The sequence below is a fragment of the Pelobates fuscus genome, chromosome 8, assembly GCF_036172605.1.
Source record: "Pelobates fuscus isolate aPelFus1 chromosome 8, aPelFus1.pri, whole genome shotgun sequence".
In the NCBI taxonomy this organism is placed as follows: domain Eukaryota; kingdom Metazoa; phylum Chordata; class Amphibia; order Anura; family Pelobatidae; genus Pelobates; species Pelobates fuscus.
This window is the reverse complement of record NC_086324.1, coordinates 157,052,205-157,079,631: the sequence shown is the minus strand read 5'-3', so window position 1 is coordinate 157,079,631 and position 27,427 is coordinate 157,052,205. Positions and strand designations below refer to the sequence as shown.

At 40.3% G+C, this 27,427-nt stretch overlaps 1 protein-coding gene and 1 long non-coding RNA gene across 2 annotated transcripts in view; both read right to left on the bottom strand.

The window, feature by feature from the left end:
- LOC134571854 (uncharacterized) overlaps positions 1-27,427 on the bottom strand; it is a 618,817-nt gene that overhangs the window by 331,829 nt on the left and 259,561 nt on the right. The window lies entirely within an intron of this gene.
- The window catches only part of SYNGR3 (synaptogyrin 3), a 53,308-nt gene that overhangs the window by 24,864 nt on the left and 1,017 nt on the right, over positions 1-27,427 (bottom strand). The gene's annotated exons all lie outside the window — the stretch shown is intronic.

Below are 27,427 nucleotides of genomic sequence, written 5' to 3'. Positions count from 1 at the left end.
AATATTTTTCAAAAGTGTGCAGCAATTAGAGTAAGGATATAAAGGGACCAGCCTAGTGAATAGTGTGCTGTGTGTGGATATAGAGTGCTGTATAGTGTGCTGTGTGTGGATATAGAGTGCTGTATAGTGAGCGGTGTGTGGATATAGAGTGCTGTATAGTGAGCGGTGTGTGGATATAGAGTGCTGTATAGTGAGCGGTGTGTGGATGTAGAGTGCTGTATAGTGAGCGGTGTGTGGATATAGAGTGCTGTATAGTGAGCAGTGTGTGGATATAGAGTGCTGTATAAGGAGCGGTGTGAATCACAATGATAACATTTAGGGGGGAAAAATCCACTGATTTTTTTTTTATATATATATATATATTTTTATTTTTTATTTTTTTTACAGTGTTTCTATTTTGACTGATTTTTGCTACAAACGGCCGTTTAGTGAACTAACTTCTAAATCTGAAGCGAAGGAATGTCTGAGAGAAAGAGAAACAATATATGTTCCCTGTTCAATGCTTCATCATTCATTATTTCTTCCCCTAGCCTATGTGTCAGCAAAAGGTGTCAGATTTTACACTTGGATACAAATGAAAGCGCACATTCCATTCTTTAACATAAAGCTCAATAGAAACATAGAATGTGACGGCAGATAAGAACCATTCGGCCCGTCTAGTCTGCCCAATTTTCTAAATACTTTCATTAGTCCCTGGCCTTATCTTATAGTTAGGATAGCCTTATGCCTATCCCACGCACGCTTAAACTCCCTCACTGTGTTAACCTCTACCACTTCAGCTGGAAGGCTGTTCCATTCATCCACTACCCTCTCAGTAAAGTAATACTTCCAGATATTATTTTTAAACCTTGTCCCTCTAATTTAAGACTATGTCCTCTTGTTGTGGTAGTTTTTCTTCTTTTAAATATAGTCTCCTCCTTTACTGTGTTGATTTCCTTTATGTATTTAAATGTTTCTATCATATCCCCCTGTCTCGTCTTTCCTCCAAGCTATACATGTTAAGATCCTTTAACCTTTCCTGGTAAGTTTTATCCCGCAATCCATGAACCAGTTTAGTAGCCCTTCTCTGAACTCTGTCTAAAGTATCAATATCCTTCTGAAGATACGGTCTCCAGACAATACTCCAAGTGAGGTCTCACCAATGTTCTGTACAATGGCATGAGCACTTCCCTCTTTCTACTGCTAATACCTCTCCCTATACAACCAAGCATTCTGCTAGCATTTCCTGCTGCTCTATTACATTGTCTGCCTACCTTTAAAGGGACTCTCCAGGCAGAGGACTTTACTCACCTAGTTCCAGCGCCGGGAGCCTCGTGAAGCCGCGCCCCCTATTTCGTCAAAATGACGAAATAGGCGGGCGCGACCAGGGAGCAATCAGACGCTTCCATTTGGAAGCGTCATTGCTCCCTTGTGTGCATGCGCGGCTTCGCCACACATGCACACATACTTCAGAGGGCGGCATTCATGCCGCCCTCTGAAGTACTGAGCGCACTACCGCGCGGTGTGCGCGGCCTGCGAGCTGAGCTGACTGACAGCTCAGCTCGCGGTCTTTGCCCGCCTTTCTCCTCTGCTGACAGGCTGGAGAAAGAAGGCGCGCACACAGTGCCTTCTCTCTCCTGCACACGTCAGACGTATTTTAATACGTCTGACGTGTACAGGGCCTTTTTAGGGCCCTGCATGATAGGAAGTCGACGGCCACTGGAGGTATTCCTATCAATCAATGTAAACACTGTATTTTCTCTGAAAATACAGTGTTTACATTAGATTGCCTGCAGGGAGCTATAGATCATACCTGAACAACTACATTAAGCTGTAGTTGTTCAGGTGACTATAGTGTCCCTTTAAGTCATCCGAAATAGTCACCCCTAAATCCCTTTCCTCAGATGTTGAGGTTAGGACTCTATCAAATATTCTGTACTCTGTCCTTGGGTTTTTACGTCCAAGATGCATTATCTTGCACTTATCCACATTAAATGTCAGTTGTCACAACTCTGACCATTTTTCTAGTTTACCTATATCATTTTCCATAAATACTGAATAACAACCTCAGCCGATTCTTGTTTGCTCTTTTTGTCATTAAGAGAACATGACACCGATGTGGTGCCTCTGAAGAGATTTTAAAATAAAATTGCTCTTCAAGGAACACTCAAAAGCACCACAATTATTGACATCCCTGGCACCCCTCCAATGTAAATCGTCACGGTTTTAGAATAGTTTGATTTTCTAACCTCGAGTCTGCCAGGTGCCAGAAACTCTCTGTCTTAGCGATCAACTGACCCTCTCAGTCAATGATCTAGCCCAGTACCGCAGAAAGGAGGATCAGTGGATGCCAGAGTGCTGCTGTTGTTATGGTGCTTGGAGTGTTCCTGTAAGAGAACTGGAATATAACTCAAAGGGGTTTATTCAATACATTGTATTTCACAGGAGCAACATTGAAAACACAGCTGACTGGGAGCATTTTGCCAGTTAGGCTATTGTGATGTTGAATTTGAAATTAACTTTGAATTCCTGGAATTTTCACTTTATTGAAAAACCCTGTTAGAGTTACTGACTAAAAAAAAAAGAAATCACATTTTTGCTGAGAGTAGGGAACACTCCAGACCCCTATATCACTTTAGATTGCTGAAGTGCTTTATGTGTGAAGAGTGTGTCCTATTTTTCATTTTAAACAAACTGCAGATTTCAAAAGAAACTAGCATTTTTATACATTAAAATGTAGGTATTGTTTAAAAATGTCCAATGTTAAAAGATCTCCTTTCCAGATAAAAATGCAGTCATCTGTATAGCGATGCCACCAGATTTGCACCAAATGGGTTATTGATCCAGATGAATTCATCTTCCCATTTTTCCATAAATAGATTGGCATAGCTTGGCGCAAATCTGGTACCCATGGCTGTGCCCTCTATTTGTAGGTAGTGCTGGTTGATTGCCCAAAACCAGTTGTGGCTCAAATTAAATATAGTGACCTGAACAACTTTAGCTTAATGAAGCCGTTTTGGTGTATAGAACATGCCCCTGCAGCCTCACTGCTCAATCCTCTGCCATTTATGAGTTAAATCCCTTTGTTTATGAACCCTAGTCACACCTCCCTGCATGTGACTTGCACAGCCTTCCATAAACACTTCCTGTAAAGAGAGCCCTATTTAGGCTTTCTTTATTGCAAGTTCTGTTTAATTAAGATTTTCTTATCCCCTGCTATGTTAATAGCTTGCTAGACCCCGCAAGAGCCTCCTGTACGTGATTAAAGTTCAATTTAGAGATTGAGATACAATTATTTAAGGTAAATTACATCTGTTTGAAAGTGAAACCAGTTTTTTTTTTCATGCAGGCTCTGTCAATCATAGCCAGGGGAGGTGTGGCTAGGGCTGCATAAACAGAAACAAAGTGATTTAACTCCTAAATGACAGTGAATTGAGCAGTGAAATTGCAGGGGAATGATCTATACACTAAAACTGCTTTATTTAGCTAAAGTAATTTAGGTGACTATAGTGTTCCTTTAACCTTGTTACCTCCAGCTATCAATCAGACAATACGTCCTGTTACTTCCTGGTTTGATTAGCTTATTTGCCCTGAACTCAAGAGGCAGCAATTGCCCAGAGCACCTGCCTTGCAAAACTTCTCATTGAGCTGCATTGGGAAGTCTGTGATTCGGCAGCCACAGAAAGACTGGACAGGGTTAGAAGGGGAGGGCTTGCAAAGTCAGCAGACCAGATCTGCAGTTTTTGCAAGCAGTTCTTAGATATAACTCCAATGAAAAAAATGCATCATTAAATACGTGCACATTTTCCCTAGGGAAATATCTACTTAAATATTATTTTTTTTTAAAAATTGTATTTGAACATTGACGTACCACTTTAATGACTGACCATTAATAATATCAGGATAAGTGCTGTTCAATGATCATTTAATTTAATCTCTGATGCTGTACATTTGGATAGCTGTATAGCGTGACTGGGCAGTACTGTAAAGGAGACCTACCAAGCAGCAATCTTATTATTGACAACGACTTAAAGGGACACTCCAGGCACCCAGACCACTTCTGCCTATTGGAGTGGTCTGGGTGCCAACTCCCACTACCCTTAACCCTGCAAGTGTAATTATTGCAGTTTTTTATAAACTGCAATAATTACCTTGCAGGGTTAACTCCACCTCTAATGGATGTCTACTAGACAGCCACTAGAGGGCACTTTCGTGTCCCTTGCACAGGAAACCTGTGCTAGAGCGTTGCTGGACGTCCTCACGCTGTGTGAGGACCTCCAGCGTAGCTCGTTTCCCCATAGGAAAGCATTTTCAATGGTTTCCTATGGGGAGCTCTAATGCATTAGGTCTCCCCGGCCGGTGGGAGGGATCATTCTCGCCCACCGGCCGATGCAATCACTGGGAGGAGCGGCGGCGGAGGAAGAAGCAGCAACGTGGGACATCGTCGCTGTCTCTGGTAAGTTACTGAAGGGGTTTTTACCCCTTCAGCAACCAGGGATTGGGGGGTGGGAGGTGGGAGGTGGGAGGGAGAGGGGACCTGCAGTGCCAGGAAAACAGTTTCCCTTTAAAAAAAATGTGATTTCAACGTGATTTTAAAATGTAAGACCAAAATACCAAAACTGAAAAGAGAATTGACTCACTTCCACGCTCACTTTATTTATATCAATGCAGCTGTCATAAAATAATGAACATCCAATAGCCGGCATTAGAGGGACTTTCCAAGCAGTTTAACAAATTATACTCCTTGCATTGCTTATACGATGACGTCCCTGTCGCACTGTGTCCTTTTTTTTAAATTTCTTATAACTGCAGTGATTTGTGAAAAGCTGTGCAGATATTAGCCCAAGCTCTTGTTCAAATGCATCACAAGAACCATAAAAGGGGTCTAGAGAGAGGCTCCAGAACCATTACGTTTTTTGGCCCCGTTAACCATCCCTGTGCGACGAATAATGGGTAGGGGGGCAATTGCCTAGGGGTCTTAATCCTCCTCTGATTTAAATACAGGCAGTCCTCACTTTGCAACTTACCTGCATAATGATGGCTCGGACTTACAACTAGCTGCCTAGCGCAGGAATTCGAGGGATTCCCCACCCTAGAGAGCTGGTCTATATTCCCGGAATTTTCCGTGAACATAGTCTTGGTATTCCCGGCACTAGTGAGCTGGTCTATGTTTGCGGGAATTCCCCCGAGCATAGCATATGCTCTCTAGCGCATCCTCACTTACAGACCACGTATGTATGTAAGAACGTACCGACCTCACTTACCGTAAGAACTTACCGAACTTACTTACCGTAAGAACTTACCGACCTTACTTACCGTAAGAGAGGATCATCTGTAACGCATTAATTAAACTCTGAGTTGTCCCTTTAAATTGATGATTTTTTTATTTTTTTTTAATTGCACACAGCTAAAATGTATATGTTTGTTTTTTTTTTGTTTTTTTTTTTTTACCATTGCAGCAACACTACAGTCAAGACCACAGAACAAATGTAGTCTGTTGACAAAACATAATTTCACAGATTCCCTCTGGGTCTATCAAGCAAATGTCCGTCTGTATCCTTTGATCTACACAGTAGAGGAAATTGCTTTTTAAACAGATCTCTATGTCTGTCTGTCTGTCTGCTCTAAAGAGTTTGCAATCTAATAAAATGTTTTTAGCACTGGTCTGCTACGTTCAACTGGTGTTTGTGTGTTACTGCTTTTATCAGGTCCATGTCTGCATATAGGCTTTTCAGGAAAAAAACATTGAAACAGAATGTGACGGCAGATAAGAACCATTCGGCCCATCTAGTCTGCCCAATGTTCTAAATACTCTCACTATTCCTTGACCTTATCTTATAGCTAGCTTATTAATACTTTTATATATTCAAGCAAAACAGCCAATATTTAAAGGGACACTTTAAAGTGCCATAACTTCTACAGCAGGCGTGCCGAAAAGGTAGATTTCTCCGATGTTCTAAAACTACATCTTCCATGATCTATCTTTTAGGCACCCCTACTCTACGGATTCTTTCAGTGGTTACGGTGGCTCTGAATGGAATTTTAGGATTTTTTTTTTTTTTTTACCCCCAAAAAAGAATTGAAGGAGCCCCTCCTCCAAACGCCCACCCATTAACCCCTTAAGGACACATGACGGAAATATTCTGTCATGATTCACTTTTATTTCTGAAGTTGTGTCCTTAAGGTGTTAATTTCATCATAATAACATAACATCATAATGAAGGATTCAAGAATCCTTATTAACCATATGGAATGAGTTTGCAATTTGCCAAGCAGCTCAAATGCCTGGGGGTATAGGGGTGAATTGCCACTCCAAACTCACAGAGCACCCCCAAAATTATGGACTGCACCCAAAAAGTCCTAGAACCATAGCCTCTACAAAGATACAGAATCTCAAAACCAGACGTTCAGCTTCTATCAAAATCAATTCAGCCTCTCGTCCTTCCAAGTTCAATAAAATGAGTATCATTAAATTAGGTAATGATAACCTTTCTTAGTTTAATACTTTATTATATTTATCAATAGGTACATGGTGATAAATAAAGAGCCTGTTGTTGCTTCCCTTGGATTTGGAATATTGATTATTTTATACCCATGCGTCAGAAACCTGGAAACGAAGCTAAGCTAATTAAATGAAACACGCCAAGTACCATAACCACTACACCTCATTATGGTTCTTGGAGCATTCCTTTAAAATGACAACACCAAACTCTAAAGCAGGATTTGCAAAAGCAAGGACTATATATTTAGTGGTGGTGTTAGCCCACGAAAACACAAAATGATTAGTATCGAAGTATTTCATACCACTTTCTTTCTTTTTTACATTTTTGTGCTGCTTGAAGGTAGGAAAGGGCTGCTTAAGTGGTGTCTTTGTGGTCACCAGGGTGTCCCCAGTTGAGGGATGACCGCAAGTGATTGCTTAGATTGGGTGTATTGGCTTTATAGTCGGCAACACCTGGGTGCTTTAGGAGAGCGGCGGCCTTGTGCTTCCTCTCTGCATGGCGGCCAACCCCCTTCCCCTTTTTATTAAGCCAATAGTTTAAGAAAGTTGCGTTCCAAGATTTGATCCTGACGTGTAAAGAGACCGACGATTTGTGAAGCAATAAATGATCTACAAAGTGACCAGTAACGTTACCAATATATCTACAAAGCAGACAAAAACGTATAAAATCACCAATGATTTGTAAAGCAATGTAGAAAGGTATCCACTGCTCTCTCTGGAAACACATCTTTGTATAACCTTCACGTCACATTGTGATATTTCACATATTCATAGGTTTGAAGAACATGTTAAGTGTCTTCGAAAGATACATTATGGTAATAATATTAATCTAAGGAATAATAGTCCGCATTTTAGCCACTGATATACCCCCTATAGATCCCTGCATAATGGAATATACTTTTCGCAAAACCTTAATGAGCATAGATCTGTAGCATCGTTACTGCGAAATGGTTAAAGACCCTTAATTTATCCTGCTTTTCCACTTGGAAATAAGCCAGTTATTCAATTTACATATTTAATTTACTGCAGATGTCTCGGTTTTTGGTAATTGTCGATGCCCTTGAGCACTTTGCGTTTTGAACTAATATAAAGAATTTTAGACCAAACCATCCTGACTAAATGACATATAGTGTATCAGAATTCATTAATTTCCAGAGTGAATGCTCATTTCATCTGTAGACACACATGGAAACATAGTGATAGACAGACACACAGATGGATAGATTTATATAAGTTACGCATTCAGCTAGAAACTACGGCTCTTTTCTGTGGGTTAGTTGAAGGAATCGTGATATTTTGCGTCCTCGTACTACTACTCAGTAGTAATAGATTATTGTGCAGGAATATCTTAGAACCCACGTCGCCTACCGTAGAATAACTAAAACAGGATGTCCGTGGAGAAGAATAGAGATAAACAACTTCAGCTTTTAATGCTCAGTCTTTATAGACCAGTGGATGATGTGGAGAAGGAGAGCCACCAGGCCTGTTTTGACACATTTTACGATAATAGATCACAGGAAAGACTTGTCCTCTTATCTTTTGTATGGTAACAGAAGGGGCGCTGACTAACACTGATATGAATTGCATCAAAATACATAAATGCTTCTTCTGCTGTAGTTTCACAATGACTTTCATGAGAACGGGGAACTTGAACTTAGCAGCTGCCTATAACGTATGTTACAAAATTATTCTTAAGAAGAACAGACGGTAATGAAGAGTCTCGTTCTTACTGAGAACGAGAAGATTTACGCCTCAAACGATGGACCATTCTGCTTTCTTTCAACTGCACTTCAGATCACTCTCTGGTTCTAGATATTTATGGGCAGAAAACCTGTTTTTACCTGCACCTCCACAGCAGGGATTCGGACACATACAGAGTAGCAACAAACTTTTGTTTCCTAATGCCCCCCAAAAATCCAAGGGCAACATTTATTAATTTACTATATGCATTGCTAAGATATTGAATGTGCTATCACATGAGGTTGTGCTCACAGAAAGAGAAGCAACTGCTAGAGATAAGCTTGACTACTTTTCGAAATAACTGGCCACTCATAGTTGTAACACTTAGATATAGCATATGTGGTATGTTGGGCCAGGGGATATTGTTAAGGCACAGAGTTGATAAAATATTGTTGGGCACAGAAAATAGTCAACCAAGAATTCTAGATCTTGGCTGGCTGATAGCACCCAATGACACTGCCAAGGGTGGAGCTAAACCACTGGCAGCAGAAGAAGTTAAGCTCCGTATGTAGAGTGTTTCATAGTGAAACGCTGTACATTCAGACTCCAGGCGATATAACCACTTCAGATCACTAAAGTGGTCATAGTGCTTGGAGTGACCCTTTAACACTTGCCTCCAGGGACATATTCTCCACCACTCCAACTACAGCAGCGAGGTGGAAAGGGCAGCAAATTTTGGTGCTTTATTAAAATGATTAGTTTTATTATGGGCGTCTCCGCCACTCCTGTGTACATGGACACCCTGCGCCTCTCTAATCATTTTACACAGGTACCCATTGCCCTGTGCATGTGTGAGAGCGGTTCAGCAATGTGGGGTTACTATAAATGAACGTCGCTGCTCGGGTATTTATCAAGGTGACATGTTTAGAAACAGGAAGTTTGATGGTTAGACTTGAAATCCTGGTTAACCCATTATTATTATAAATTTAGTGTCCCTTTAACAGCATTTGGTGATCGAGTTTCTAGCTCTGCAGAACACTTACCTCTACAATCATAGAAACTACTCCATCGGAATTGCTCAAGAAAAGAGTTTCAATACTACAACACTTTTCTCAGTGTGGCAACAAGACCGTTCCTTGTTGCCTCACCCCAGTAAACACAATTGAAGTCTTTACAAATTTGAGTATTACTGCGGAGGTATGTAAAAAAACCAACACGCGTACTCCCGCAGTACTTCTATGTCCACTGCAACAGCATCATCCTGTGAAGTTCAGAACATGATGCACTTCAAGAAATACAGACAAAGGCTGTACAAGCTTTTCGGTGGTTGGGCATTCTTTCCATAGTGCTCTACACGTGGACAAGTTGTGGCAGTAGGAGGATTAGTCTAATTTACATAATGTGCCCTGGCTGTGCAAACTAAACAATGCAGAATTTGGTTTTCAAAAATTGCATAATCCATTGCTAACTTTTAGTTCGCTATGGAGTTTTGCCAAAAACAGTTTGGTTCTAAAGGGAATTTCCAACATGGAGATAAATAATGAAGTCAGAAGACAACACAATTTCTCATTTCTAATAAAAGTGCCAAATGAAAAGCATTTTATACCTGGCAGCTGTCTGGCAATTTTACAAACCAGGTATTTGACCAAAGTGAATTACACTATTGTCACGGCCCCCAGCTTGCTGCCGGTGCGACCACACAAAGGAATTACCTGTGCAGCAGCGAGCCGGGAGCCGACCCGCTGGAATGTCCATCCCCCCCCACACGCGGAATCCAAGATGGTGTAGACCGCGAGGTAGCGTCCATTTGTAGCCTCGCCTCCAAAAGTCATGCAAACATTCGTGTGACGCACGACGTTGACGCATATCCACATTCTAGGGTCAGAGGCACCGACCAAACACAGCCCAAGGAGGGGTATTTAAACCCCAGAATACCTTAGCTCATTGCCCTGTCATGGTTTCCGTTCCTAATCTTGTTACATATATACTTGGTATTTGACTTCGGATATTCCTGACTGCTCTAATTTCTGGTTTTCCTGACTTGGCTTACTTATCGATCCTGTCTATTTTTGGCTCCCTTGACGTCGGCTTTCCCTTGACAATTCTCTATTTTTCAACGTATTAACCCGGCCATTCTAAGGACCGGTTTACTTTGTCTGTTTTTCTGTTCTATGTAGACGTTACATAGCTCTGCGTGTTGGATCATATAGTTGTCGTGACAACTATTAAAACATCAGTACAAGAGCACTTTATGGTTTAAACTTTAACAAGTCAAATAAAGAGGAAAGATATAACAATAACAAATGTAATACACACAGAAAGGTTCATCAGGGTAAAGATGTCCATTGATCTTGTAAGATATGGAGAGGAATTCTGATCAATGTGAACATCTCTAAAGACCTTTTTTTTTTCTAAGGATCAGAAGAATACTATTCATTCCGGCCATGTTCTATAAATAACATAGTTTCCCAGCATTATTCTCAAAAAACAAAACTGGTGTCACAAACCTCCTTGCTTACATGGGAGTGCTGGCGAAGGGGTAATTGCCCCTCAGGCTACCAGCATACAGGGTTTGTATGGATTGAAGTAGAAGGAGGATTAAACTAGAAGGAGCATTATGATGCGTGTTGACAGAGTATTGTAAAAGTGAGAGACCGCTAAGGGGCAGGCGAGAGCTCTAAAGGAGGGGGGCAAGGGAGAGTTCAAAGGGGGAGGCAGTAGCAGAGAGCACTAAGGGATGCGGGGGAGCACCAAGGGACGGGGAGGGGGGGGGGGGTAGGAGAGAACACTAGGAGACAGGAGGGGAGACCACTAAGGGACGGTAGGGGAAAGAACTAAGGGACAAAAGGGGAGAGTTCTAAGAGACAGGAGGGGAGTGCACTACGGGAAAAGGGCAGGAGATCACTAAGGGACAGGGGAGCTCACTAAGGTACAGTAGGGAGGGAAGACCACTAAGGGACAGGAGGGAGAGATCTAAGGGATGGGAGGGGATAATTCTAAGGGACAGGAGGGGAGAGCAGTAAGGGACAAGAGGGGAGAGAGGCAGAGGAAAGGGGGGAAAGAGAAGCACAAAGGGGCTAGTAGGACTCGGCCCCTATCCTACCCCACAAACTCTCTCTTTCACACTACACACAATGCTTCCCTATACATACACAGAAACACACAAGGCATCCCTACACACACAAACACACCATGCTTCCCTTACACACAGAGAAACACACAATGCATCCATTACACGCACACACACACACACAATGCAACCCTTACACACAAAGACAATGCATCCCTTGCACACATACACAGAAACACACAATGCATCCCTTACACACAGAAACACACACTGCATCCCTTACACACACACACACACACACTGCTTCTCTTACACACACACAGAAACACAAGGCATCTCTTAAACATTCAATGCACCCCTTACAGACACACACACTGCATCCCTTACATACACAGAAACACACCTTGCATCCCTTACACATACAAACACAGATTCACACAATGCATCCCTTACACAAAACCAGTGGGTGGACTTATGGGTGGGCCTTATGGGCATACTCACCGTCAGGCCCTGTGGCAAAGACCTTGAGCTGTGTAAGGGGCCCCAAAAATGGAGCTGCTTCCCCTTTCCTTCAGGACATTAAAACTAAACAGGTCAAATATTAAATAAAAACAGGTCAAATAAAAAAAAACATTTTATAACTATAGTGTCAGGAATACACGTTTGTATTCCTGAAATAGTGCTCCTTTAAAGATATCTATATGTTAAATGGTTAACATTATTTAAAATATCTTATAGTAAAATTGGCAAAGTTAATAAGTAATGAACTACAAAGTTAAACTGTATCAAAATGAGAGGAAACTGTTATATAATATTGATATTGTATAAATTATATTATCAAAAAGGTTACTAAACAAATATGTAAAAGTAAATTTTATTACTATTTTATATTTATTAAATATAATTATAACCAAATATAAATGTTTGAAAAGATAACTATAAAAATAACTGGCAGATATTGAATTAAATGGTGTAGATGAATACAAAACAGGCAAAGAAAATGATGATTTAAAAAGAAAGGTTTTACAGAGGGTTAACTATATGACACATGATATTTATCTCTCCCCACTGAACCCTTCCCTAGTAACTCCAAGTATACCTGGTTTGGTTTCATTGTTAAAAATGAAAATGAAACCAATAGATACCTACCCTACCTCTCCCATGCTAGTTTAAGTCTTGTTAGAACAAATATATTCCCCACCCAACCTGTACGGCAGTGCTCCTCAACCCTCTCCCCAAGCCACAGCTAACAGTCCAAGATTTTGGGATTACCTGGGTGTGTTTAATGTGTTTAGAAATAGAAAAAAAAAAAAAGCACCTTAGAGTCTAAGGTGTTTTTTTTGATTGTTTGTTTTTTAACATCTTAGACCCTGGTCTAAGATGTCAAAAAACAACCTTCGGCACTCCAGTTGTTTTGGACTACACCTCCCATGATGCTTTACCAGGATTATGGGTGTAAGAGCATTATGGGGGACATAGTCCACAACATCTGTAGTGCCGAAGGTTGCCTATCCCTGTCTTAGACACACTCGGGTAATCCCTAAATGCTGGACTGTTAGGTGTGCTTTGAGGAGAGGGTTGAGGAGCACAGCAGTATGGGACCCTAATTCTGGGCATGACATATAGGTTCTGGGTTGCCTGGGATTAGTGTGAGGAACACTCCTGAGCAGCAGCGTTTGTCATTTTGATCAGCTCAGTTCCAAGCAAGGTATTGACATTTTTTTATAGACACCTTTTGATTTAATAATGATATATGCACTCCGATGCATTAGCACGCAGAACCTCTAGGATAGAATTCTGTTACAAAATAATCCAGCGTAATCCCTAATAAATGGCTAAGCATCATTGAACCATTGGAGTGTCAATACTGAGCTACCATTGTCAGTCACCATATGGCCACATTGTGGGTTATTATTTAAGTATTATTAGTTCATTTAAAGACCCTCAAAATGTATAGATGGCCACTGAGAGGGCGCACAAAGTCTCCCGATAAAAGTCTACTTCTGTACACACTGGTCTTTGAAAAACCAGAGATTATGGAATAAATAGGTCGCCATACACACATGTAAGTGTGAGTCCATTCTGGTGCTGCTGGCCAGGGTTTGAAAGTGCTCCATAGCAGTATGCAGAATTCATGTGCTTCTTGTGTAAAACAAAATCACTATCCACAGTGGGATGTCCTTCTTGATTAACTGATTCCATACCCGTAGCATGTGAATACTACATACTATTGTGCAGACCAATCAAGCCCTGTCAAACAACCTATAGAAAGGTAATACAATTCCCAGAAATATAGGCATCAGGCAAGAAAAATAAGGAGAAGGGCACATGGGAAAAGTGCTGAGACTTGCTGGAGCCAAATAGTATTTACATCCACATTATAAGCAGTTTCTATAAAATTTGTTCAGAACTACCGATTGTTCCACAAGCCCAGGAAATCAGGGCTTAATAGCAGTAACCAGGGAATTGTTATAATATGCATTTACTCCTCAACGTGTGCAAGACTGTCCTGATCTTCCCATGTGTGATGCGAGATCCATCTTATAGCAGTGGTCCATATTTTAAGAGTGCTGGCGATTTCCTAAAAGTGTCATGGTTTAATAAAACAGACATCTTTCTCTTTTGACTAGATATTGACCTTCCAATTCGAGCCAACAGCTGAACCTACATTATTCTACACCCACCTCCTAATTCTATCCTCATCCATTGTCAAGGTGGCCATGGTCGGACGTTCGATGTCATATTCTGTTACCATGGCAACTGGGTGTGAAGGAGAGAACACACAGAGATACTGGCAATGAATGCAGAGTATATGCTGTACCTCGTAAAATGGGTTTATGCCACAGGGAAAGGATCCAAAAGATTTTTTGCCAATAGAATAAATATGCAGAAATGTATTCTAACAGAGGTCTGCTTTAAATAAAATTTTTAAAAAGTTTGCTGCGATAACACATATTAGATATCCGTGTTTTAGAAAAGTATTATGTTGAAATTGGTTTATTTTTTTAGATATCACTAAACTTTAACAATTTTTTTTTTTTTTTTTTGCTCTATAATATTGGAGAAGGAGGGAAGGGAGTTTTGGAACTTAGGAGGAAAGAAATGCAATTTGTGGAATGGCTGGCCATAAAATAGTCTTTGTGCATTGTGTTAAAGAGTCTGCTGCTTTTATTTGTCTACCGATCCTGCATTCTCCTGGCAGCGAGTGGCAGTGTGGCACATTGTGTCCCTGCTAACTCAATACATCCACCTTTTTCACTGTCCCAGGCTGCCTACTCGGAGCCGGCGTCTGCCTTCTACTTGGAAGGGAAGTAGAGGAGTGGTCAAGCCAATATTTCAAAGTTATTGGTAAGTGAGAGAGAAGGATTGAGAGCTGTGAGCCAGTAAGATGGATATAGACCGATACTAGTGAAATGCCAACACAATGCAAGGTGCATCGCCTCTTCACAAACCAATTTCACAGGGAAATGGGAGATATTGGATATTCTCTGATGTCCATGAGAATTAGAATGCTAAAGAAATAACACGTGTCCTGAATTGAGACTGTCCAACTAGATCCAGGACACTTGGCATGTATGGCTATTCTAGAGTTGTCTATCTATACGATTCGGTAATTAGGCCTATCATGGTCATCATCATAATCATCAGCACCAAATCCATTAGAGATTGAATCCAGGGAAGTTAAAGCTCCCCTTTAAACAAATACTCCAAGCACCAGAAACCACTACAACATACGCAGTCAATAAGGTAAGTCCTGTAAAGCCGGGCTTAGTTCAGATAGAGAGCTCCATGCCCTGCTGTAGGCGGTAATTGAGGCAGAAAGTGGTGTCCCAGATTGGAAGTCAAAACTGGGTGGGTGGCGCCTGGGAACTCCTGGCACAATATCTACTACAGTGCACTGTAGTGGTTATGGTGCATGGAATGTTCCTCAGTTCCGAGCTGGATACATTGTTTTCAGATATATCCCTAACAGAAGTATCAAGATTTGAAGAACATGGTTGTCACTGTTGTTACTATAGTAAACTACAAAACAGAAGCCCCCTATGTATATCCTAGCATTGGAACACATTAAATCCGTGCCCTGTTTATATTCAAGACATTATTGTCTGTCCTTGTCACTGACAATGTTTGTGAAATTAATTTTCCCATGATGCACAGCCAAACTTTAAGTCTTCATATCCATGTATACCATCGTATCACGTAGGGAGTTATATGTCAGCCAGTCTCTAGGGCTCTTAAAGTGTTTAAATACCCCAAGGCATTAGAGGAGATATAATTGGAAAACTCTGGGGATATGGCTTACAATAATACATGATGATATAGAGAATTGAATTTGTAAATGTTCTTATTTTATTGAACATGTTTGTCAATGACTCACCTGTATTCAAGCAGTTTATTTACTTTTGATGACTGGAGCAGAGCAATCTTGGCAGATAAACCTACTCTAGTATCACCCAAGACAGTTCTTTTAGTGTTTGAAATCATTAATTACATTCGCTATCCGTATCGTTCCATTAAAAAAAAACAAAATAGCATAACATTTATTGAAAATATGGGACACATAACTAGCACATACGCGTAGGATGTAACAGAATTTTTGTTGGGATAGATTACTGTTCAGAATGCCAAAATGTTATTTTATGCAAACTGTTTTCATCCACGATCTGAAATCGTAACAAAAAAGCTGCAATAACATTTGGTGAAATGCAGTTTTTAAGGAACTTGATGGCATTCTTGGGAGTGCAGATTCCCGCAAATGCCACCCAAAAAAAGTAAAATTAATGTCTGTATGTAGGCATAATGCTAATATACCAATCATTTGTATAACAGAGGAATGTGCAGGGCACTACTGCATAGAATCCTTGTGGTTTGTGCCCTACTTTTACATTCTCGACTGCTAGAATGCAACCATAACAACTGACCTGCAGAGGTAGCTTTAGAGTACGGGAGAAGGGATGGGGGGTTTTGATATTTACAGTCTCGCTGCAGAGGAATAGAATGGAAACCCGATAGACAAGTTAATTTCTCTGTTTGCTGCATAGAAATAGAACTGGGCATTGCTGGGAACCGTGCATTAGGCCTTCCGTATAGGAAAGCATTGAATCAATGCTTTCCTATTGGATTTTTACTAATGCTGAATGTCCTCATGCATAGTGTGAGAACATCCACTGTCAGGCATCCTAAAGTCCGGTAAAACCCCAGAAGTGCCACGAGTAACTGTCTGGTAGACAGCCACTAGACTAGAGGCTGTCCAAGTGCTGCAATGTAAACATTCTCAAAAACTGCAGTGATTTAAATTTCAGGACTAAGTGTGACAGGGGAAGTACACCCAGACCACTTCAATGAGCTGAAGTGGTCTGGGTGCCTACAGTGTCCCTTTAAGTAGAACTGGAGATATTTTTTTCAATCTGTTATACTGGCCTAAAGTTTGGAACTCTCTTCCAAAGCAAATTAATAGACCCCCCAAAAAACTGTCTTAAAGGACAACAGCCATCACATGTTTCACACAGAGCAATAAAAGCAGCAGCCCAGGTACGTTTAGCAGCGGTTCGTCAGATAACAGTAGAGTCTAACCCAACATGGCTGCTCAGTCTGATAAAAAAAAAAAATCTAAAAAAATTCAATATACATGATTTAAATAAATATCATTGTCTATCATTAAATGTAATAAACTTTTAAAAAACCAAGAAGTGCCAATTTGTGTTTGTCGTCCTTTAAAGTTGACCAAAATTGGTTTATATCATGAAATATGTCAAGAGATAGTTAAAAATTAGAAACGTGAAATGTATTTTTTCCCCTTATATACACCCTCAGGAATGAATTTAGCTGACCTGAAAAACCAGTAAGATTAGACTCTTACCGCCCATAGGACCATGACCCAAATATTATGCAGACTACTGAATCTTCATTTCTGTGCCAATATAGTAGCATGCAATTCTTTATGCATATTAGTATAATGCTTTAGGAACAAAAATTGTAAATATAAGGCTGTCAGAACAGCTTACCCATGGTAAATTTAGGAGGGGAGTTTCCCCCTGGTTCTTACTCTCATGATTTAAATCGAGAAATTTAAAGCAAAAAAAAGAAAAAAATCTTATGAGGAATCGGACAAGACAAGACATTTAATTTTTAATAAATATGTGTTGTATAGTTTTCTAAAGTAAATTTGATTTATATAGCACTAATAGGAGCACTTTTTAGCCCAAATTTCTATCTGTGTCCTTTATCTGGGGACCCCAGGGAAACGTCGCCAGAACACATTGCAAGGCACGGCGTAGAGTAAAGGCAATCAGATAACGATGGTGGTTGAAGCACTTACATCAGGAACCGGACATAAGTCATAGCCTGAGGAAGGCTGTGAGTCAGCTGGACCACGGGACAAACTCACCCCATTTGGAGGCACATTCATGCTTTCTGCAGACTCCTCGCTTTTCAGGACAGAACCGCCACTTGGCCCCCATCCCCATTTCCCAAAGTTGGGAGTTATGTATTTATAAAACACAAAATAAACAAAGACAACTGTTAACAATGAATGCATTTTTTAATACACTAGTAGTAATTTGCAATAGTCAAACAGTGGCCTATTTGTACATTTTATAACTGCATTGATATATTAAAAAAATAGAACTATTTGAATATTCTACTATTCACCAACACATTAAAAACCTACACTCTTTAGTATATCCCTAATGTGCGAATCTTTGATAAATCCATACAATTACCAATATGGATAGCGCACAATTTCCTGGATCCCAAGGGGCAACCAGGCCTGAGGTTGGCCAATTCTTTACAATGGGATTTGCAAAAAAAGTAATGATGGGCCAGGCACTCGACTTCAATCCAGTGGGCAGATTTTATTGGAGCAGAACCAAAACAACGTTTCGGCCCACAACTGGGCCTTTGTCAAGCTTGCCAAAGGCCCTGTTGTTGGCCGAAGAGTTGTTTTGATTCTGTTCCAATAAAATCTGCCCACTGGATTGAACTCGAGTGCCTGGACCATCATTACTTCTTTGATAAATCCAGATGTTATTTTTATCTTGGTTTGAGGAACCTTTCTGTGCTCACTCACTAAAAGTTCCAATGAAAATTGAAATCATAAAAAAAGTATACAATAACATTGTCCTTTAAAGAGACACTATAGGCACCCAGACCACTTCATCTAATTGAAGTGATCTGGATACAGTGTCCCTATTGCACTTAGTACACCTGCTTAGTATATTAGTGAGAACATTTAAAGGAAGCCTGCGAGGTCCAAATATCTCGGCTGTTACATTGCAGACAGGCATTGGCCTGACACATTCTTTAGAATTCTGGGAATTATAAGATCAGCAGCTGAGAGATTACATTGTAGCAGTGGTGGTGAACCATTGTCAGTGTCTTTTCACAGTGTAGCCATCAATCATAGAGGACTGAATAAATTATGGTCTTAAATGTGCCGTTACAAGGTTCAGCAATATGAAAGAATTGGGGCATAGACATAGTGGGATGATGTGGAAAATGACTGATGTGGTTAGTGGGATAGAGTAGTTATGTTCTCGATTAACCTGGAATCACCTCTGCTTTAATATGAAATAATTTAGTAACGGTTAACCCATCCCACTCTCAGCCAATCAGTATAGTCCAAGATGAATAACACTGACACTGAAGGTGGACGTATCAATTCCACCTTATCAATGACATTTGGGTGGTCCCTATCTGATACAAACCATGGCTTTTCCCAGCAAACTGTTTGAAATAAAGTTGAGGGGCAGCTTAGGAGTATGTTGTTAAAGAGGTACTCCACGCATTATGACCAGAACATTGATTTGAAGTGGTTATGGTACTTGGAGTCTGTAGATGTAACGACACCTCAGGCAGATTCATTACCCAATCCAGAACAAGAAAGAGTTCCTTTGCAAAACTGGCCAGACAGCTAGTCGTGTCATGTCCGCCGCCCCATGCTGGCCATGTCCTCTTTTCATACAATAGAAATCAAAGAACAAAGTTACTATCCCTAATCAATATTCATATGTCCTCTTTTCAGCCCACCGCCTTTGACCTCCCTCCCCTTCCGCTGAGAGAAGGGATAGAGAGCATTTTATACAGAGAGAACGGAGAGAGAGCTTTAAATGGAGAGAAGGGATAGAGAGAGTTTTATACAGAGAGAACGGAGAGAGAGCTTTAAACGGAGAGAAGGGATAGAGAGCTTTTTATACAGAGAGAACAGAGAGAGAGCTTTAAATGGAGAGAAGGGATAGAGAGAGTTTTATACAGAGAGAACGGAGAGAGAGCTTTAAACGGAGAGAAGGGATAGAGAGCATTTTATACAGAGAGAACGGAGAGAGAGCTTTAAACGGAGAGAAGGGATAGAGAGAGTTTTATACGGAGAGAAGGGATAGAGAGAGTTTTATATGGGGAGAACAATCACAGATAAAGAAAGAGGGACTGGGGTGAAGGAAGCAACACACTAATAAGGCAGAAAAGGGAACCAGATTGGAGAAAAAATGAAGGGGGGACTGAAGAAGGAAAATGTGAACCAAAATGGTGTCTAGTCGCATTCAGAGAGACTACGTGATTTGTGCAAAAGACAAGAACTCTAAAATAGGCTAAAATAACACCATAACCACTCACTATCACTTCACGAGGGATTCCGAGAACAAACCACAGGACTTCCTGCCCATGATACGAAATGTAACAGCAATGAAACCATGTGTTCCGATAATGGACTAGTAGTGTACACAGTTCCCTTGTTTTGTATGAATGTACAGCAACACTACTTTCAATATTTGCATGTTATGGGTGTTCTAACCAATTCCATTTTTAGTTTTCCTTTAAATGTGCTAAAGTGACACTCTACACACCACAGTCACTACAGCTTATTGCAGTGGTTATGGTGATGTAAGTCTAGGGGTGCCACCCGTAACTTTATATGAAAGTGTTATGGAATGAATTGCCAAAAAAAATGGGTCTCCCTCTCGCACCCATGGCTGCCCTATCTTCAGCCTCACTAATAAGCTGGAATGACTCTTCGTAATTATCCGTACAAATCTGCCCAAACATGGACAGCAGCAATAACCTCACAGCACTGGGTTGACCCAACCCCAGCACCCACTGACTTACAGTACCATAACCACAACAGTGAGCTGTAGTGCTTATGGTGCGTAAACAGCCTTTTCATTGTGACATTCAAATGACCTTGTATTCACTGACACCAGGAAGCTTATATCCCTGGTTAGGAGAAAGCACAAAAAGAATGATTTATATCACACACGAATAACACGAATCACTCAACAAATATTTGAATAGACCTAGATTTAGATTTTGCTTCCTTGAAATATCAACTTGGTTTTACTTTTATTTCACATTAGTTGCACATTTTATTGGCAATGATTAGGGGATTTTCAACATATGATCATTTCAAAACCAGTTCTGTCAATTAAATGTCACCCATAATTTAATATATGTTATATAACTTTGGAAACTTGCCTGCTTTTCTAGTAATTACAAGTTACCGTAGCTGATATCATATGATACATGTTTTCGGTTCTTTATGCCTAATGCCTCACTGTTAAAGGACCACTATAGTGCCAGGAAAACATACTCGTTTTTCCTGGCACTATAGTGCCCTGAGGGTGCCCCCACCCTCAGGGTCCCCCTCCCGCCGGGCTCTAGGGGGTGGAAGGGGTTAAACTTACTTCTTTCTCCAGTGCCGGGCGGGGGAGCTCTCCTACTCCTCTCCTCCTCCTCGGCTGAATGTGCATGCGTGGCAGGAGCCGCGCGCGCATTCACCCAGTCCATAGGAAAGCATTCTCAATGCTTTCCTGTGGACGCTGGCGTCTTCTCACTGTGAAAATCACAGTGAGAAGCGCAGAAGCGCCTCTAGCGGCTGTCAATGAGACAGCAACTAGAGGCAGGATTAACCCTATTATAAACATAGCAGTTTTATAGAAAAAAGGGTTAAACCTAGCTGGACCTGCCACCCAGACCACTTCATTAAGCTGAAGTGGTCTGGGTGCCTATAGTGGTCCTTTAAGGCAGTTTGTTTAATTAGCAGAGGATGCAATGCTAAATATTTTACTGCTGGTGTTCCGGAGTCTGGGACTGCAGCCGACACTATTGATTGCACTGGATCTAACAGTGCTTTATGCCAGGAGATGCCAAAAAGTAGATCCCCAGCAGATGAAGACCTGCTGCTCTCAAGAGGCTGGTAAAAAAAAATCATACGGATTTACCTTTTGGCTGCCCGTTTTAACCTCTTGATAAACAAGATGTATTATACGAGGAACTTTGGTAAATTAATGGGACACTATACTCACCAGAACCACTACAGCAAAATGGTGTCTATAGGCTGCCCCTGCAAGCTTTTCAATGTAAACGCTACCTTTTCAGATAAATGCCATTGTTTACATTGCTGCCCAGTAACGTCTCTGGTGACAATCACTCAGACGGCCACTAGAGGTGCACTATGTGAAGCACCTACATTCAGCAACTCCACGCTCTGCATGGAGACGCTGAACGCCCCCATAGAGATGCACTGATGCAAAACTCAGCGCGGCGTTTTGCTGTACATGTGCAATAGCCTCCTAATGCTTTCCTAAATTAAAGCATTGGATTGGCTGAGATCATCAAGACTGATGATCTCAATCATGGAGGCGGAGCCAAACGAAGCAAGATTGGGGAAGTATGGGCGAAAAGCTGATTAAAATCACCTTTTCACTGCGATCTACGGTGGGCAGGGGACCTAAATAGTTCGTTTGACACTATAGTGTGAGAAATACATATTTGTATTCCTGACAGACACTAGAGTGCTCCTTTAACTTACAAGTCGTCTGAATTAATTCTCTTCTAATCAGGTTGAGACGTCCAACTCAAAGGGGTAGACTAAGGGGGGTGCTTACTGGCCACTCAGTAGGAGTAACAAGACAGGTGTAAGTGGTATAAGATTTAACGTCAGCAAGGTACATACCAGTTGCCCCAATTGTACAATAACATTTTGCTTCAGAGGCCTCAGAATGTACTATGCTAGATCACTATAAAGTTTTTTTTTAAAAAAAAGTCAAACTGTATATTGTGTTCTTCAGTTTATGTTGCAGAAAATCGACAAGCTTGAGTGAGAGATGACCCCAATATGATGTTTTTGCAAGAGCAACTCCTTCTGATACACTTTATTTTACTTCAAACTCAATTTAAGAATTACAGCAGTTGGGCTGTTATTTACATCATATTTGTAAATAAACCCCATTTGGGGCATATGACTGTCACTATATTGTTTTGTTAAATGTAAGGAAGTTCGAGATCACCACTAACAGTGAAATTATGAAATGGCTAAGCTGCAGCCTGATTGTCAGATATAGTAGCACAGGTAAACTCAGTTTAGTAAATATATTGGTTTCCACTACAGAGGCAGAATGAGTGGTAGCTGAAACCCTGAAGACACCTAACAACATATACACCCTACCTGTATTCACACCATAAAAGTAAACACAGAGACAGACAAGTAATACCGGTATATGATTTGTGAGTGTTATTTACGACAATGTGGACCTGGAAATGTTTCAACCCATAGTGGACTCTTTGTTAAGCCTGAGACAAGGCAAGGTCATAACATGTCGGGTCCCCTTTAATGGAATAGACAACCCTTAAAAAATCATTTACTGGTGTTGTGAGTCTTTTCTTATATCTACTTATAAATTGTAGAAAGTAATCCAGGCACTCCAATGAATTCCAAAGTATAGGCAATTTATTAGAACCAGAAGCTACACAGCAACGTTTCAACCCCTCAGGGTCTTTATCAAGGGTCAGAAGCTACACAGCAACGTTTCAACCCCTCAGGGTCTTTATCAAGCTTGATAAAGACCCTGAGGGGTTGAAACGTTGCTGTGTAGCTTCTGGTTCTAATAAATTGCCTATACTTTGGAATTCATTGGAGTGCCTGGATTACTTTCTACAATTTATAATTTTATATTTGGTCCACTTTGGTACTGGGACCTGTCCATTGGAGCACCCTGGATTCCTTGATGAAGGGTTGAGTGCACTTCGATTATTTCTTTATATTTTTCTTATATCTACTGCATGTAGGAATGTGGACACCTAGAGAAAGCGCAGCCAGTTCCAAGTAAGCAGAGGACTGTCTTCATCAATCGACACTACATTCATGTCATATCAGGTCTATCTATGTTTCTTGCAGGTTGTATCTATTTCCTGCCTTGTTACACTTCAACCACTGACTTTCTACTGTAGTTCTAACAGATTTGCTAAGTGCTCTATGGGATGCAAATTAATATGAGGCCTTTTAATCTTCAAGACCTCTTTGTAAAGTCACCTTCTCAGATTCTGTCTACCTGCCAATACGTGCAAACAACACTTGGAAATAATGAGTGTCAGCTATGCTGGGTAGGTGGCTACTGAACTCATTCTCCTAGACCTCATCCTAACTGTATCTAGCTAATAATTTGGTCTTCATCCAAGTGTAACAAAAATAATATAGAAGACCCCGCAACACTTGGTGAGTTCTGAGACCGGTAAACGTTATTCCACTGCAAAAGGACCTAGCAATGTTTTGATCAAAATTTGTTCTTGACAATGACTAGCTTTGTCCGGAACATTTGCTGTGTACACTTGTGGTGCAATAAAGGTCATCAGTCACAGAACTTAGGCTGTTGCAGACATATCTTTTTTAGTTTTCTTATGCTGAAATTAGGCCTAAGTTGGGGACCCTGGAATCCGTACCCTTACTTGTGTGTCTACAATGTTGTGCTGACTTCTTCGTCCTTAACCATCATCTTACGCCGGCTGACCAGATGTGGTACGAATGGTTTACGGCAGGGCTGCATTAACACCATTGCTGTCTTGCATGAAGTATTTTTTTTATCCTATATAAAGTTAGTCACAGTCTGTTCCCAAAGCCTTCTGAGGTGGCTGGTTCATTAGAGCAGGTGAGGCTGGACACTCACAGTTTTAGCACCTCTTTACCCCCTCCAAAAAAACAAAAACAAAAAAAAAATCTGATGGCATGGTTAGGACTGATGAGAGGTCATTTGTTGGAAACAAATGTCATAATACAGATTAAAGATGTTGTTATAAATGTTATAAGGCTACTTAAAATCCCATATCTCAGCAAACAAATGCGTATTCAGTTCTACCATACGGCCATATTGTGTTAAGCCCACCACCACTTTACAGTACCCCAATATCGGTGGGTCCTACACTAATTGCAAACGTGGGAGACGAATTAAATAATGTTAGTACTAAATAATCTAAAGTGTATTTCAATAATCAGTTGTTAGAGCATTGTGAATATATATAAATAATGCAAAATTCAAGTGATAAACGCAATTCAAAAAAATGCAGTTGCGCTGTTCCTTAATCTGTATTATGTATGAGTTTTGGTAACGGCGACAGCATCATTCCTGCAGAATGCATGTCTCGGGTGTGCCCCAATTCTCTTTTGTCTTTACTATAGAAAAAAAATGAAAGTCTAGCATGAATATATATGCACTTTCCAACCTCCCTCCTTTTATTGATGGCTGAAAATCACAGCTAATAATCCTACATTTTGGGACTTTTTTGAAAAATGCCTTTTTTCTAAAACTAGGCCCCTCAATCAAGCTTAGTCTACTCTAACAAAAGTTCTGACATCAGCCATTGGCTTTGCATGGGGGCGCAAGATCCTGGTTGGACTACAGCACCAGAGCTTTAACCCCTTAAAGTAATTGTTGTTTTTCAAGTGTATTTATCTATAGATTTATAATGGTGAACAGGGCACAATGTCTCATTTTGTCAGGGATTAAAGAATGTGGAGTTAACAAGGTGGACCTTGCAACCATGTATTCCATGATCCAATGAACTCAGAATGGATGGACGGACAACACATATTATTGTTAATTATGAGTTATATTGAGAACATATTTACATGTTACATAATGTTGCCACTTCCAAAATCTTGTAAGAATTTAAAGACTGCATTCACGAGTCACACCCAACAAATGCTAGCCAAAGCACAGGTAGCTATAAATAAAAAAGCTAACAAACAGTTAATAGCAGCAACTTCATGGTTCAAGCACACCTCAATACAGAGCTTGTTATAAAAGCATATAGAGATATTTATCACATGCAAGGCTTAAAACCGAAAGCAGAACAGTCACGATATTAGAAAGTGACTGGAGCAGGAATCATAGGTGGCCTGTACAATGTTTTTGTCCAAAAAAAAGGATTTTCACACAATCAAGGTTTAGTCAGTAATTACCCAAACTGAAGTAAATTGAAACGCCAAATGCAACATTTAGGCAAAATTGTTCTGATTCGAAAAAAATAAATAAAAAAATCTTCATCTCAGGTATAGGCAAGGTCTGGCTATTTTTTCCAAAACATTGCAATTATCTTTTAATTCCCTTCATTTTGGTGTTTATTGAATAAATCCCCTTTGCATTATACACTGTACAGCATTTACTGACACCCTTTGGCTCTCCTGCTGCTGGTGTGGACTAGCAGAGTGTTCTAGTAGTTATGGTCCACGTCAACTGGAAGAGCAGAGGCTACTTATGTGTGCTGTGCACATAGCAGCTTTGCAATGCCTTCTGATCCCCGGCCCCATCCCTTTAGCTCAGGGCTGAGAAAATGAAAAACCCTCCCCTACTGATCAGGGACTGCAACACCCATTCCGCTCAGTCAAACACAAAAACTGAAAATGTGCAGCACCGCTTAAGCAAAATGGTAGTGATTCATTTAATAATAATAAAAAAATACATATCTTGAAAATAGAAAAAAAAAATGTATATGTGTGTATATATATATATATATATATATATATGTGTGTGTGTGTATGAAAAAATATATACAATGTATACACGCAAAATTACGTCGCTTTATTTAAACATATAATAATATTAATAATAATGTAATATTTAAATTGTACAATATGCTGATTTTTTTGGTAAGATAAATGTAAATATAAAAATGGTCAACAGTGGGTACTTCTTTTGGTCCTTGGTTAGAAGGCACCACCCACAGAAAATGGGTAAGAGAGCAAAGATTTGACCTAAACCCTGGTATAGACATTCAGTATTCAAGGGCTCAATCCTTTTACAAGGCCCAGAACTGAGGTGATAAATGGGAGATCCTATATAGACAGCCAAGGAAGGACTATGGTCCAGGGTCAAAATTACATGTAGAGTTCACATCAAATTCTAATTATCACAAGGATAACACAATACCTGTCTGGAGAAAATACATTGAGTAACTAATTAACAATACGGTAATACAGAGGCTTTTATTTCCTCAAAATATCTAGACAGTGTGATAGTAAATATGTCATCATCCCTTTAGCGACATTATCCCTCCCTGCACTCCAATCTCAGCAGACATCCTGGTAAACAGACATCCATGTTTATAAAAAACAAAACCAAAAAACTCTGCACCCCACTATGCATAATATCAGCATCCCCACTTACTAAAACAAGCCACCCCACTTTATTAGCATACCCATTTACCAAGCAAACCTCATCTCCACCCAAATCTATTGGCATTCTCATTTATCCAAGCAGCCCACATATGTACCCCATATATTGATATCTATAAATATATCAAAACACCTAATCTAATAACACCCCGTGATAGACTGGATATTAAACCCCAAATACATTACACACTTGTATGAAAATAAGACTCCCTGCAAATCAATGTATAATGTTTTACAGAAGCAAGCACTGCACCCCAATATAAGGACACCATGTTATCAAAACAACCCCCCAATTACCGACACCCACTTTAAAGACACAAACACATTCTAAACCCAAATCTAATGAAATCCCCCTTTACCATACCAGGACATGCCTGCACTCCAATCTAATAACAATTCCCCTTTATATATGAGAATCCATAAGTACACCCCAATCTGTCACCCCAGAATCCATCCCTGCTCCTCAATCTAATGGCACCCCTTTACCAAAACAAGCACTTCCTCAACCCCAGTTTATGAACACCCATTTACCAAGACAGGCTGCTCTCCAATCAAATTAAATTCCCCCTATACCATAACAAGACACATATCTTCACCTCAATTTAAAGACATCTCTCCTTTAGCCATCCATATCCGTTCCTGAACCACAACCTAATGACACCCCATTTATTAACACTACAAGGCAAAGCACCTGATCCCCAATCTAATGACACCCCATTTACCAAGACAAGTCACCCCCAATTAAATTAAATCTCCCCTT